The 10,855-nt window shown below is 54.4% G+C and overlaps 1 pseudogene; it reads right to left on the reverse strand.

The window, feature by feature from the left end:
• Positions 1 to 435: 435 nt before the first annotated feature.
• Positions 436 to 9,944, reverse strand: LOC129684960 (keratin, type II cytoskeletal 74-like; annotated as a pseudogene).
• Between the last annotated feature and the right edge of the window lie 911 nt (positions 9,945 to 10,855).

Consider the following 10,855-nt stretch of genomic DNA (forward strand, 5'->3'; position numbering starts at 1 on the left):
TGAGCTGGCTCACAGGGGTGTGACGCAGGCTAGGTCAGCCACTCTGAGAAGCAGCTTCCCTGTGCGTCCCACAGCTGTGACTTGTGCATTTCCTGCAGGACTAGGTGACAATCAGGGGCAACACATACAGGGTTCCTGACAACCTGGCACATAGTAGGTGCTTGGCGGGTGGAAGTGGCCATTATTGATACCACACGCAGTGGTAAAAAGGCTGCGAGTCTCTTCCACGTGGTCTGAAGAGGACCCACGAACTTGTAGGTTCTCCTGATCAATCCAGTCACCGTACATGGCCTCACCGACGGGACAGAGAAGGCTGCCAGAGTCCCACAGTCTGAGAAGGGCAGAAATCTAGACGACTGAGACTATACCTCAGTGCTCCTCTTTTCTCCCCACTGCCTTCCTCTTTCCTTTCTGGATGAGTATCGCCTCCTTCGTTCAAGAAGGCCCAGGGGGCTGGAGTTTCCAAAGCCTCCTGAGAGCTGAAGGCAAGAAAAGTCAGAAGCCCGCATGAGACCACCGACAGCTGACCCTGTCGATCAGAGCTTGAAGTGGGTAGTGGGTAGTCTGTGTGCTAGAGGAAGTCCTAGAACTCAGGGCTGGAGGCTTCAAGTGTGACAGGCATCTCTGGCTTATCAAGTGGCCTTCCTGGCCAGGGTACCTACAGCAACACTCTTTGTCCTGGGAGTGAGTGCCTGAGGTCTCCTGCTCTTGATCCTCCAGGGTTGGTTTGGTTCTTTCGAGAGGTGCTGAGGCCGCCACATGGCCAGCCCCAGAGTCAGAGCTCCGGGAGCTTGGGTGACAACCCTGGGAACCGTAGCTGCTGTTGATGACAGCTGAAGAAGAAGAGCCTAGAGCCAGTGTCTGTCAGCAAGTGTCAACTGTGGTAACTGCTGTCTCCCTCCGTGGAAGTCGAAGTACATAGACGGTGAATGGGACCCTGTCAGGTGAGAATGTGCGACGGGACGGCATAGAACAGATGCCTGCCGTCTGGGATACCCTGGGGAACTGACCACGCCCAAGCCTCTCTCTAGACAGCAGGACCCAGGGAAGGAGCAACGAACAGACAAGGGTGTGACTTTCAATCACTTTTTCTAGGGACAAAAGGTGGAAAGTGCTGCTGACTGTCACAGGACAGCCGGAAGCTTTCAGGTGAGGGAAGATCCCAGTTAGTACAGCACTGTGTCCCAGGCCCTGGCTTCCTCAGCCTAGCCCAGCCCCAGGGTACTCACAGACGCTCACAGAGGATCGGTTCTCACCAGACATCCTGCAATACAGAAAGGTAAAGGATAAGACCATTTAAGAGGCTGAGGCCAGAGGATCACCATGGGTTTCAGGCCAGCCTGGGCTACAGACAGAGAACCTGTTTTGTTCTTTTAGCAACACAGGAAGATGCAGATCTCCGCTCTCCAGATGATGCACCTCCAGCCCCCACCTGCTCCCCTCGCCCTCCAGCATCTTGTGGTAGGTGGCGATCTCCATGCCCAGTGTCAGCTTCACACTCAACAGCTCCTGGTACTCACATAGCATCTGTGCCAGCTCCTCCTTGGCCTGCTGAAGAGACCATCCAGCTCATTCAGTTTGACCCAGGCATCCTTGAGGGTGCAGTCGCCTCGCTGTTCAGCATCAGTGATGGCTTGTCTCCAGGTTGGAGCACTGGGGAATGAAGAACACAGACTGTCAGAACAAGAATGCGATCTTGATCACATAAGTTATGATTGCTGATATTAACTTGATAGACTCACCGAGGAGTCAAGGCTCTAGCTGTGTCCATGAGGGGTGGTCTTGATTAGGTTGGTCCAAATGGGAAGACATTTCCGAGGTTTAGGTCATGGACCACGTACAAAGGAAGAAGGCCTAGGTGGGATCAAGGGTCATCATCTCTGCCTCCTAACTGCAGCTGCAACATGCCCGCCATGATGTACGGTGCTCCCCACGGCGAGCCACGAAAGTCCTTCCTCCCACAAGCTGCTTGTGTGAGGGTATTAAGAAAAACAGCTGAGACAGAGGTAAAGCAGCACAGTGATGACTCTACATAGCACAGTCATTACACACAGCGGGCCTGCGCGTTCCACTGCAGATGGGTGTTTAAAGTTGTGGGCTGAGGAGGTGAAAGCCATGCTACCTGGATAGGAGGGCCTGAGTCTGACTCCCTAGAGCACACAGGAAGAGCTAGGTTTGGCCAGGCACCCGCTTATACCCCAGCGCTGGGGGGGGGGGGGGGAGAATGCTGGCAGCTGACTTATCGACAAGTTCAGTGAAAGGTTCTGACTCAAAACGATAACACAGAGAGTGATGGATCAGACCCCAGTGTCCTCCTCAGACTCCGGACACAGGGCTGTGGACATCTGCATACGTGTTTACATACACTGCACATACACCGCACGCACTCACACATACATGCACACATAGGTCCCAAAGGTAAGGGAAAGAAGACATTATAATGGGACCCTTGGGAGCTGCTGCAAGCCAGGAGGGTAAGAGGAAACCTCAGTGACGCCAACGTTGTGGAGGCTGTCATGGGCTCCAGACCACCAGACCAGGAGAGGCACCAACAGAGTGTGGCTGGAGCACCCCCACACCCCCACACTGTGCAGAGCTTTAGCTGGGCTCCCTGCTGCTCCTGAGCTTGACAGGCTAGGCAGGGCAGCAGCCTTCCCTTCAAAGAGCCTATCTTACAGCCACAGGCCCATGTGCAGGGCTCTGAGGAAGCCCCAGGCTGCTGCAGTTCCAAGGCTAACAGGAGAGTGTTTCTGATGGAGCCTGTAAGCCAGTGCTGCCGGTTTCCCTGCGCCCTGCCCCCACAAGTCACGTGAGGTTCTGAGGCCACAGGCAGAAGAGTCTAAAATAATACATTACTAACAGTGCTGATGTGGTTCCTCGGCGGGTACACACACACACATACTCAGCATTTAGGAATTGCTGTCTTCAGGTGAGAGCCGGGGGACTTCATCCGCTGCTCCAGTCTTCCACTGGGTCCCAGTGTGAGGACAAGAATGCAGGATGGTCACAGTGGGCCCCCATCTTATCCCATGCACCCAGACACTTGAGAAAAGGAGGCCCAAGACCTGGGCTCAGGGAGGCCCACACAAAAGGCATGGGACAGGTGTGTTGGACACAGAAAAAACTGCACAACCAAGCTGCAATCCTGCCTGTTGATGAGAAGCAGGGGAGCAAATCCCTGTTCCTTTCTGCCCAGCTGTCCACTGGGTGAGTGGAGGTACATGCTGACTTTCCCCTTCCGCTGCAGGGAGAGAAAGAGGGGCTGTAGGTGTTCCCGGGGACTCTCACAGCCCGGAGGGAGGCCTGCTCCTTCCTCCAGGCAGCCCAGCCTCTCTGTGCCTGTGTTCGCTTTCCGCCCACCTGCTTCTCCACGTTTGCGATATCATGGCGGCTAAGCCAGTCCAGCATAGCATCACCCCTGGTGTGTCAGGCTGTCCCTGTGGCAGCCGGCCGCCAGCTGCAGCTCCTGGATCTAGTGTCCCAGAGGAGGAAGATGGTGATGAGATGAAGGACCAGTCCTGGGAGGCCACACCTATCCCAAGGAGCTTGATGTGATCCTGAAGCAGAGGTGGTGAAGCCAAAACCAAGAGGCCCTTCCAACTCTGACCAAGAACCCCACTCCTTTCAGACAGAACCTCATGGCCCTCCCTCCTGCTTGTCTCCCGTCCTGAGCCTGTCCCGGGGAAGGCAGGGAACGGTGTAGTTCCCATTCTTTAAGCACTCTCCAGTGTGAGCATTCTGACCCCTCTTCGTTCATCATCCTGTATTCGAAGAGGGCTATTCTAGAGGCCCAGCTTGCCTCTGCCCCTGGCATCACAGAGGCAGCCCCCTGCTTCTGAGGCCCACTCTTCCCTGCAGTACCTTCCCTGGTTCCAGTCAGAGGGAAGGAAGTCTGGTGTGTGTGTGTCTTTAGAAGAGGTTACAGACAGGACCAGGGTAAGGTAGGAGAAGTGGGGTATGATGGGAAGACTGGGGTAGGGCGGGAGGACCAGGGTAGGGTAGGAGGACCAGTGGCTGTCCTCTTCCTGTGTCCAGCACTTCAGGACAGAGGAAGTGGCATGCTCGTGTCAGGAACAGGGGTCAGGAGGGGGTAGTGAGATTGAACTGCACCTGCCATCCTTCCTTGGTGGGTCATTACTTTAAATTGGGAGTGTCCCCCAAAGCCCCATGTGTTCCTAGCTTGGATCCAGCATGGCTCTATTGGGGGAAAGTCCTAGTAAAGAGTTTGCGTCACCGCAGAGTGCCCTTGAAGGAGCTCTTGGGACCCGAGGCACTCGGCCTCTCTCCTTTCTCCTCTGCTTCCTAGATGCTGTGAAGGGAGCTGTCCCCTCTGCCATGGGCTCCCACTGTGCTGTGCTTCCCCAAGGCCGAGAATCTACGGACTGAAACCCCTGCAACCCTGACCAAAGCAAACCTCCACCTCACGTTCCCCAGCTGATCTCCTCACCATTTTGTTAGAGAAGTGGCAAGTTGGCACACTGGGATTTCACGACTGTGAAAATGGGGGTGAGAGCAGGAGCACTAGAGGCTTTTGCTCACCACCTTGTCAATTACTCCGAGTTTTCTTAGAATTCCGGCTTGTTCTCGAGGTCTTCCAATACCCATGTGTGGCAGAAAGGAGTGTTCTGTTCTCTCCCCACCAGGATACGCTCACCCACCACTATGCTGTGCTGTGACCTCCTTTCCTGTGTCACTGAACCTGTGCCCATGAGAGCATCTACTTTACAACGGGAGCCTGTCTCTGCCTCCTGAAGGGCTAGCTGCCTCTATCTTGGATTTGTTCGTCCACACTAATTTCATGGCTGAGAATGCCTTTGGATGGAATACAACAAGCTGCAGCCTTTCTGTGATGTTTCCCAAGAAGGAAAGAGGCTCCTCCTCCCCCGTCAGCACCCACCTTGGTCTGGTACAACGCCTCAGCTTCTGCCTTCCTCGAAGTGGCCATGGACCTCGGCCATGATGCTGTCCAGGTACAGATCCTGATTGTTGTTCATGGACAGAAATCAGAGAGGTCTCGCTGGTGTGAGTCTGGAGCTGGGCAATCTCCTGGATGGGGGATGGAAATGGAGTCAGCCCCTCAGCCCCTCCCCTCTTCTCCATCGGGCTTCTGTGGTCTCTGACAGAGCAGGTCACACTTGCAGGCGCAAGCACCTTTATCTAGGGTGTCGTACGCCCCTCAGATGCAGCTCCAGGCTGGAGAGGGGCAGCAGTGTGGGGAAGGGTGCTCCTCACCGCATCGTGCAGACCCTTGAGAAATGTGATGTCTTTGTCCAGAGACTGCACCTTGGCTGTGTAGGCTGCGCCTGCATGCTGCCGAGAGGCCCCCATGACATCATCAATACGTCCATCTGTCATTGCGCCAACCCCTGCCGCTGCTGCTGCCCTGTCCTGTCGCCATCTGACTTTCAGGATGCTGATGCAGTCAGTCAACATTGACTTTTCTCAGACTGACTGAGCCTTTGGGACAGAGGAAGGGAACAGGGACCAGTCTTCCATCGCTTCACCTACAGGACACTTGGCCCAGAGAGGCGCGTGCATTTCCTCAGGCCACTCAGGATTCTCTCCTGTCCCTTTTGAGGGAATGAGAAACAACTGTGATTATTTAAATTGAAGCCAGGTGCAGAGAGCTCTTGAAGGGCGGGGTGAACTGTTCTGAGAAACAACCAGCTGTGAGCTATCTACAACCAGCTGTAAACTATCTACAACCAGCTGCAAACTATAGAGCAAAAGTGATCTGATTTTCAGGTATAAAAACCCCGTGCTTTGCATGTTCGAGGTCGTCATCTCCTGTCTTTGGAGGGGCGACCCTATCGTGATAGCAATAAAACCTTTTGCTTTTGCATCGAGCTGTAGTCTGTGAGAGTTCTGGGAAGGGCGCGATCCTGAACAGTGAGACTCCAGGTCTTACACTTTCTATCCAGTTTCTGGCTATATGTCTTTCCTCTCCAACTTGCTGGAAGACCTAATTCTGGTCCTAATCAAACCCAGCCCCATCCCTCTCCAGGTATCCTGGATGAAGTCCAGAGTTGCTTAGGATACAGGTGTGGGAGACACCAGAGCCTGGACCAGAGCTTCTGATCTGACCTTCTTAAGCAGCACAAAGTGGTTCTCCACTGCTGTGTATTGGGTAATCTCTATCTCGTACCTGTGGGGGAGGAGAGAGATGGCCAGGATTCTATCTGTCAGGGAACCTCCTGTTTCAACTACAGGACAAGCCCTGGGGCTTCTGGGATCTGTGGATATTGTGATCTGAGTGTTACATGTGCCCACAGACTCATATGTTTGCACACTTGGTCCACAGGAAGCTTCTAGTCAAGGCTGCCATGTGGCTGAGGGGCAGGGCTGAGGAGTTAAAGCTCACCCCTACTTCTGGCCTCAGCTCTCTGCCTCTTGGTTGGCACCATGCAATTAGCCACTGCCACAGGGGCTCATCACCCTAGAGCTGCCAGCTGATGTGCACTCCCTGCCAGGAAGGACCGTGTCCCCTCAGACCATGAGCCAAAGTAAACCTCTCCTTTCTTACGTTGCTTCCTGTCGAGCTTTGGTAGCAGCAACTAGGAAGGAAATGGATATGTCAGAAGTGAGTGTCAAGAAGCCAGTGGTGTTCGTCAGAAGGCCTTGGATTTTGTCATCACATCCCAGGAAAATACCCAACTGCCTATATAACATCCCTAGCAGCAACCGAAGCATCCCAGAAGACCAGTGAGCCCAGGAACCTACCACCCTGGGAAGCTGTTACCACAGGGTAGGTATACCCTCCTATACCCAGAGCCCACATGACCTGACCTTCTGACCCTGGAGCTTTGGGCTTTGTTACATGACCCAGGAACCTCTGGCAGCCAGCTCACTTTTTCTTATAGTCCTCCACCGCGTCCCGCATGCCCCTCAGCTCTGAGTCCAGCCCTACTCTGTCCCCAGACAGCGTATCCAGCTGCTTTTTCAGGCTCCTGATGTGGGCCTCATACACAGGCTCCAGGTTCTTCCTGCAGTTGTTCAGGCCCAGCTGCTGCAGCAGCTCCCACTTGGTCTCCAGCACCTGGTTCTGCTGCTCCAGGAAGCGCACCTGGAACCCAGACCCACAGCCACCTGGAGCCCAGACCCACAGCCACCTGGAGCCCAGACCCACAGACACCTGGAGCCCAGACCCACACCACCTGGAGCCTGGACCCACAGACACCTGGAGCCCGGACCCACAGACACTTGGAGCCCAGACCCATACCACCTGGAACCCAGACCCACAGACACCTGGAATCCAGACCCACACCACCTGGAGCCCAGACCCACAGCACCTGAAACCACACAGGTAACATCACACCCCACAGATGTATGACGTTGACTTCCCAAGAGAAGGCGAGTGTTATAAAATTGTAGGGGTTGAGCCCTCCCTGTGCACCCTGGGATATTAACAAGTGTTCCTTCCCAGTCTTCCGATGCCACCCCTGCCCCCTCCATCACTGAGCACTTGCCCAAGAGGCAGCATCCTAACTTCTGTGGCCTGACCCTGGACACAGGAGACGTTCTCCCTCAGGTCTCAGTATGTCTTCTGTACTGTGACCCTGACCTCTAGCTTGCACTTGATTCTCCCTGCCCTTCTCGTCCTTTAAAAAACAAACAACAAACAAAAACTGCACCCCCCCCCCGCTATTGGACCTTCAGAAACTCAGCACTTTTCTCAAAATGAGGCTACCTCTATCCAATTTCCCACCTTCTCTCTAAAGTTCTGGAAAGAGCCAAACTTCATTTATTGCCTATTCTGAGCCCTTTGTAAGCATGAGGGCCCCAGCCGGGCGCCATCATATCCGTCCATCCATCCATATGGCCCAGCAAACAGGAGAGGCTCCCGCTGTGGTTGCAGTATGTCTTCCTGGAAGACTCACCTTGGCGATGAAGGAGGTAAACTTGTTCAGGGCCTTGATGTGCTCCTGTGCGCTCACCTTCTGGATCTCAGGGTCCAGCTCCACATTCCGGGGGGCCAGGAGGCTCTTGACAATGACATGGTGGGTGCTCCAATCGGACACACAGATGGACAAGGGTACCCAGAGCCACGCTGCCACACTGTTGATGAAGCCACTGGCTGGACCCCCTCCACACCCACAGTCATGCCCAAAGCTGTGCCCTGTGGCCCGAGTGCCGCCACCTGCCATGTTGAGGGAATGACACTCATCCCCTCCAAGACTGTAGTGGCTCCTGCTGCTGAAGCCAGCCCCAGCCTTGTGGCCAGTTGCCTGCTAGAAGCCACGCTGCCCACGGGCTTCCTTGGCACCACGGCAGAAGGCACACTGAAGTTGCCCTTGTCTCTGCCAGACCTGGAGTTCGGCTGCCGACTCACGGCAGAGCGGCGCTGGGGAAATGTGGTAACGCAGTGCCGGGGCAGAAGAGGGCTGCCTCCTTTTATCCCTGCCCAGAACACCGGAAAAGCACGTCTCTCCTCTACCTCCTTCCCTAACTAAAGGACTGAGGCAATTTGCAGAGCAGAGATCTCCAAGCCCTTGAGCAACAAAGCCCCTTTGATAGAAGGTGGAAATGCTGCCCTTGCACACCATAGTGGTCTAATTTGGAGTTTATCTGGTCCCTCATTAGGGACCTGTGGAGTTATCCCTTGCAGCGATCTCTTACCTTTATCTTTCCAATGGCACCTCCTTCCTCCTTATTTACCAACAAGGCACAGGGGAAATGCTTGCCTTCATCCAAAGAAAGGTCTTCTGAGCACTCCAGGCTTTTCCTACAAAGGACCCGTCTCCTGTCACCTGATCTTCACGAGGAACAAGGTCCTGAGAAAGGAGATGGCTCTGTCCTCACAGGTCTAGATTGATGAAAGAAAGAAAGAAAGAAAGAAAGAAAGAAAGAAAGAAAGGAAGGAAGGAAGGAAGGAAGGAAGGAAGGAAGGAAGGAAGGAAGGAAGGAAGGAAGGAAAAAGGTCCATAAAGTCACCATCATTTGGGTTATGCTAAGGACCACAGCTGTCCTGCAATAAACAGGCCTCAAGACAGGGTAGAAATGAGAGCCAGCACCGGTCTGACCCCTGTGCGAGCACTGTGCAGGCTTTCTGTGTCGAGCAGGCAGCGCCCGGCTTAGGGTGACTTTATAGGTACACTTTCACCAGGGACAACCATCTCCCGCAGCCGCCATTTTGTCCACTGGGATTTCTCTCCTGGCTGAGGTTCCCTGTCTGCCCTGAGAGCTCTGGCAGGACCAGACAGCAGCCGACCTCCAGCCGTGTGAACACATCCTGGCTAAAGTTAATCAGAGGCTTCCAGGGCACTGGTCTGTCAATTCCCCAACCCCTTCCCAAGCTGCCGGATATTAGGACAGAAGATATCAGCCCTTGGGAACAGGGAGGTCTGGTGGAATGGGATCTTCTTGAAATATCTCAAAACAAAGTATCTGGTGGCCATCTCAGTGTGGGGTCCTATCCATCCTCTGTGAGTGCGCCCAGGAGGGGTGGCAAGCTCTGATCAGGCAGAGGGCGGTGGAGAGCTTCCCCTGCAAAGACACAGAGACGCTCATGAGACAAGTGTGGTATGAGGGAAAAGGAGGCTGCGGTGGATCCAGGGCTCACACCGAGGGAAACCAAAGATTAGACACCAGTCTAGTGTTCAGAGAAAACAGTGGCCAAAGCGGTGATGAGGAGACAGAAGGAGAAGAGCCACCTTCAAATGAGAGGCTACTCGGAAATTTTAGTGCCTGCCTCCCATCACCAGCTCCAAAGGAGATTCCTGGGGTGAGTCTGCACGTCCACGGCCTGGTGGGGCGGGAGCCCAGTCTAGGAGGAGGGGCTCTTCCTCAAAATGGCGCACTGGCAACGCAGTGAGTGCTGGGGAGACTTGGGGCACACAGCACAGATTTCCAGGTGTCAAGGAACACGCCGCAGAACTGGGCCAGCCACCAACCCTCACCGCACCCTCTCCCCGAAGCTCAGGGACCACCCCGGAAGAGGGGAGCATGAGGGTTATGATAGTGAGAGGTCAGAGGGGACCAGAGAAAAGTGCATCTTCTGGGTCTGACGGGCGCCGCATTCGGGGGCTCCCAGCAGTGGGATTGCCCTCCGACAACATCCTCGCTCAGGGTGGGGGTGGGGAGGGCAGCGTGAACACCACTCCTGAGAGCTGTGGGTGGCTGAGTTTCTGGGCCCATCCAGAGATGCTCCGTTTTCTTCAAGGGTGTGGTTCCTGATGGTCAGCCATGCTCTAGTGAAGGGCCCCACACCCAGGAGCTCATAGGCCGTCGCTTGTTATTAAAAAAAAAATGGAGTTGATTGTTATAAAAACAATACAGCAGTAAGGTGCAGGGTAGATCAGGGAGGAGTCAGGGTGGATATTATCAAAACACACCATATAAAATTCTTAAAGAAAGCAAGCAAGCTGAAGAATGAGCGGAGCCCACCACACTCCTCAAAGCAGCAGTCTGTGGGGAACTAGGAAGGGGCCCTGGGGTCCTGTAACCCTTTATGAACTCCCAAAGAAGTCCTGAGTGGCCCCTGTGCACAGGCCCTGATCAACAAGGGTGTCATGGCTGTCGTGATGGTGACGAAGGCGACAGCAGTGTGTAACTGATCTCACTTTGGACCGTTGGCTCCTTCCCTGCCTGGGATAAGGAGATCTTAGTTGTTATCATCATTGTCATCGTGTGTATTTGTGTGTGTGTCTCCAGGAAAGACACGGTTTGCCTAAGTGGAGACAGCGCCCTCCTGATTGCCTGAGGATCTTCTCTAGCCCCACCCTGCACCATCTTGGCCACCCTTCAGTTATTCACCCATCCACACCCCTCTGTAGGTTCATTAGAATAATGAGCATCTGAAGCCTGGAGAGACTGATTCAGCCAATGGGTGTGGAGCTGGGAACCTACGTGTGTACGC

This window comes from Psammomys obesus, unplaced genomic scaffold (assembly GCF_907164565.1).
Source record: "Psammomys obesus unplaced genomic scaffold, mPsaObe1.curated_primary_1811, whole genome shotgun sequence".
NCBI classification, from domain to species: Eukaryota; Metazoa; Chordata; class Mammalia; order Rodentia; family Muridae; genus Psammomys; species Psammomys obesus.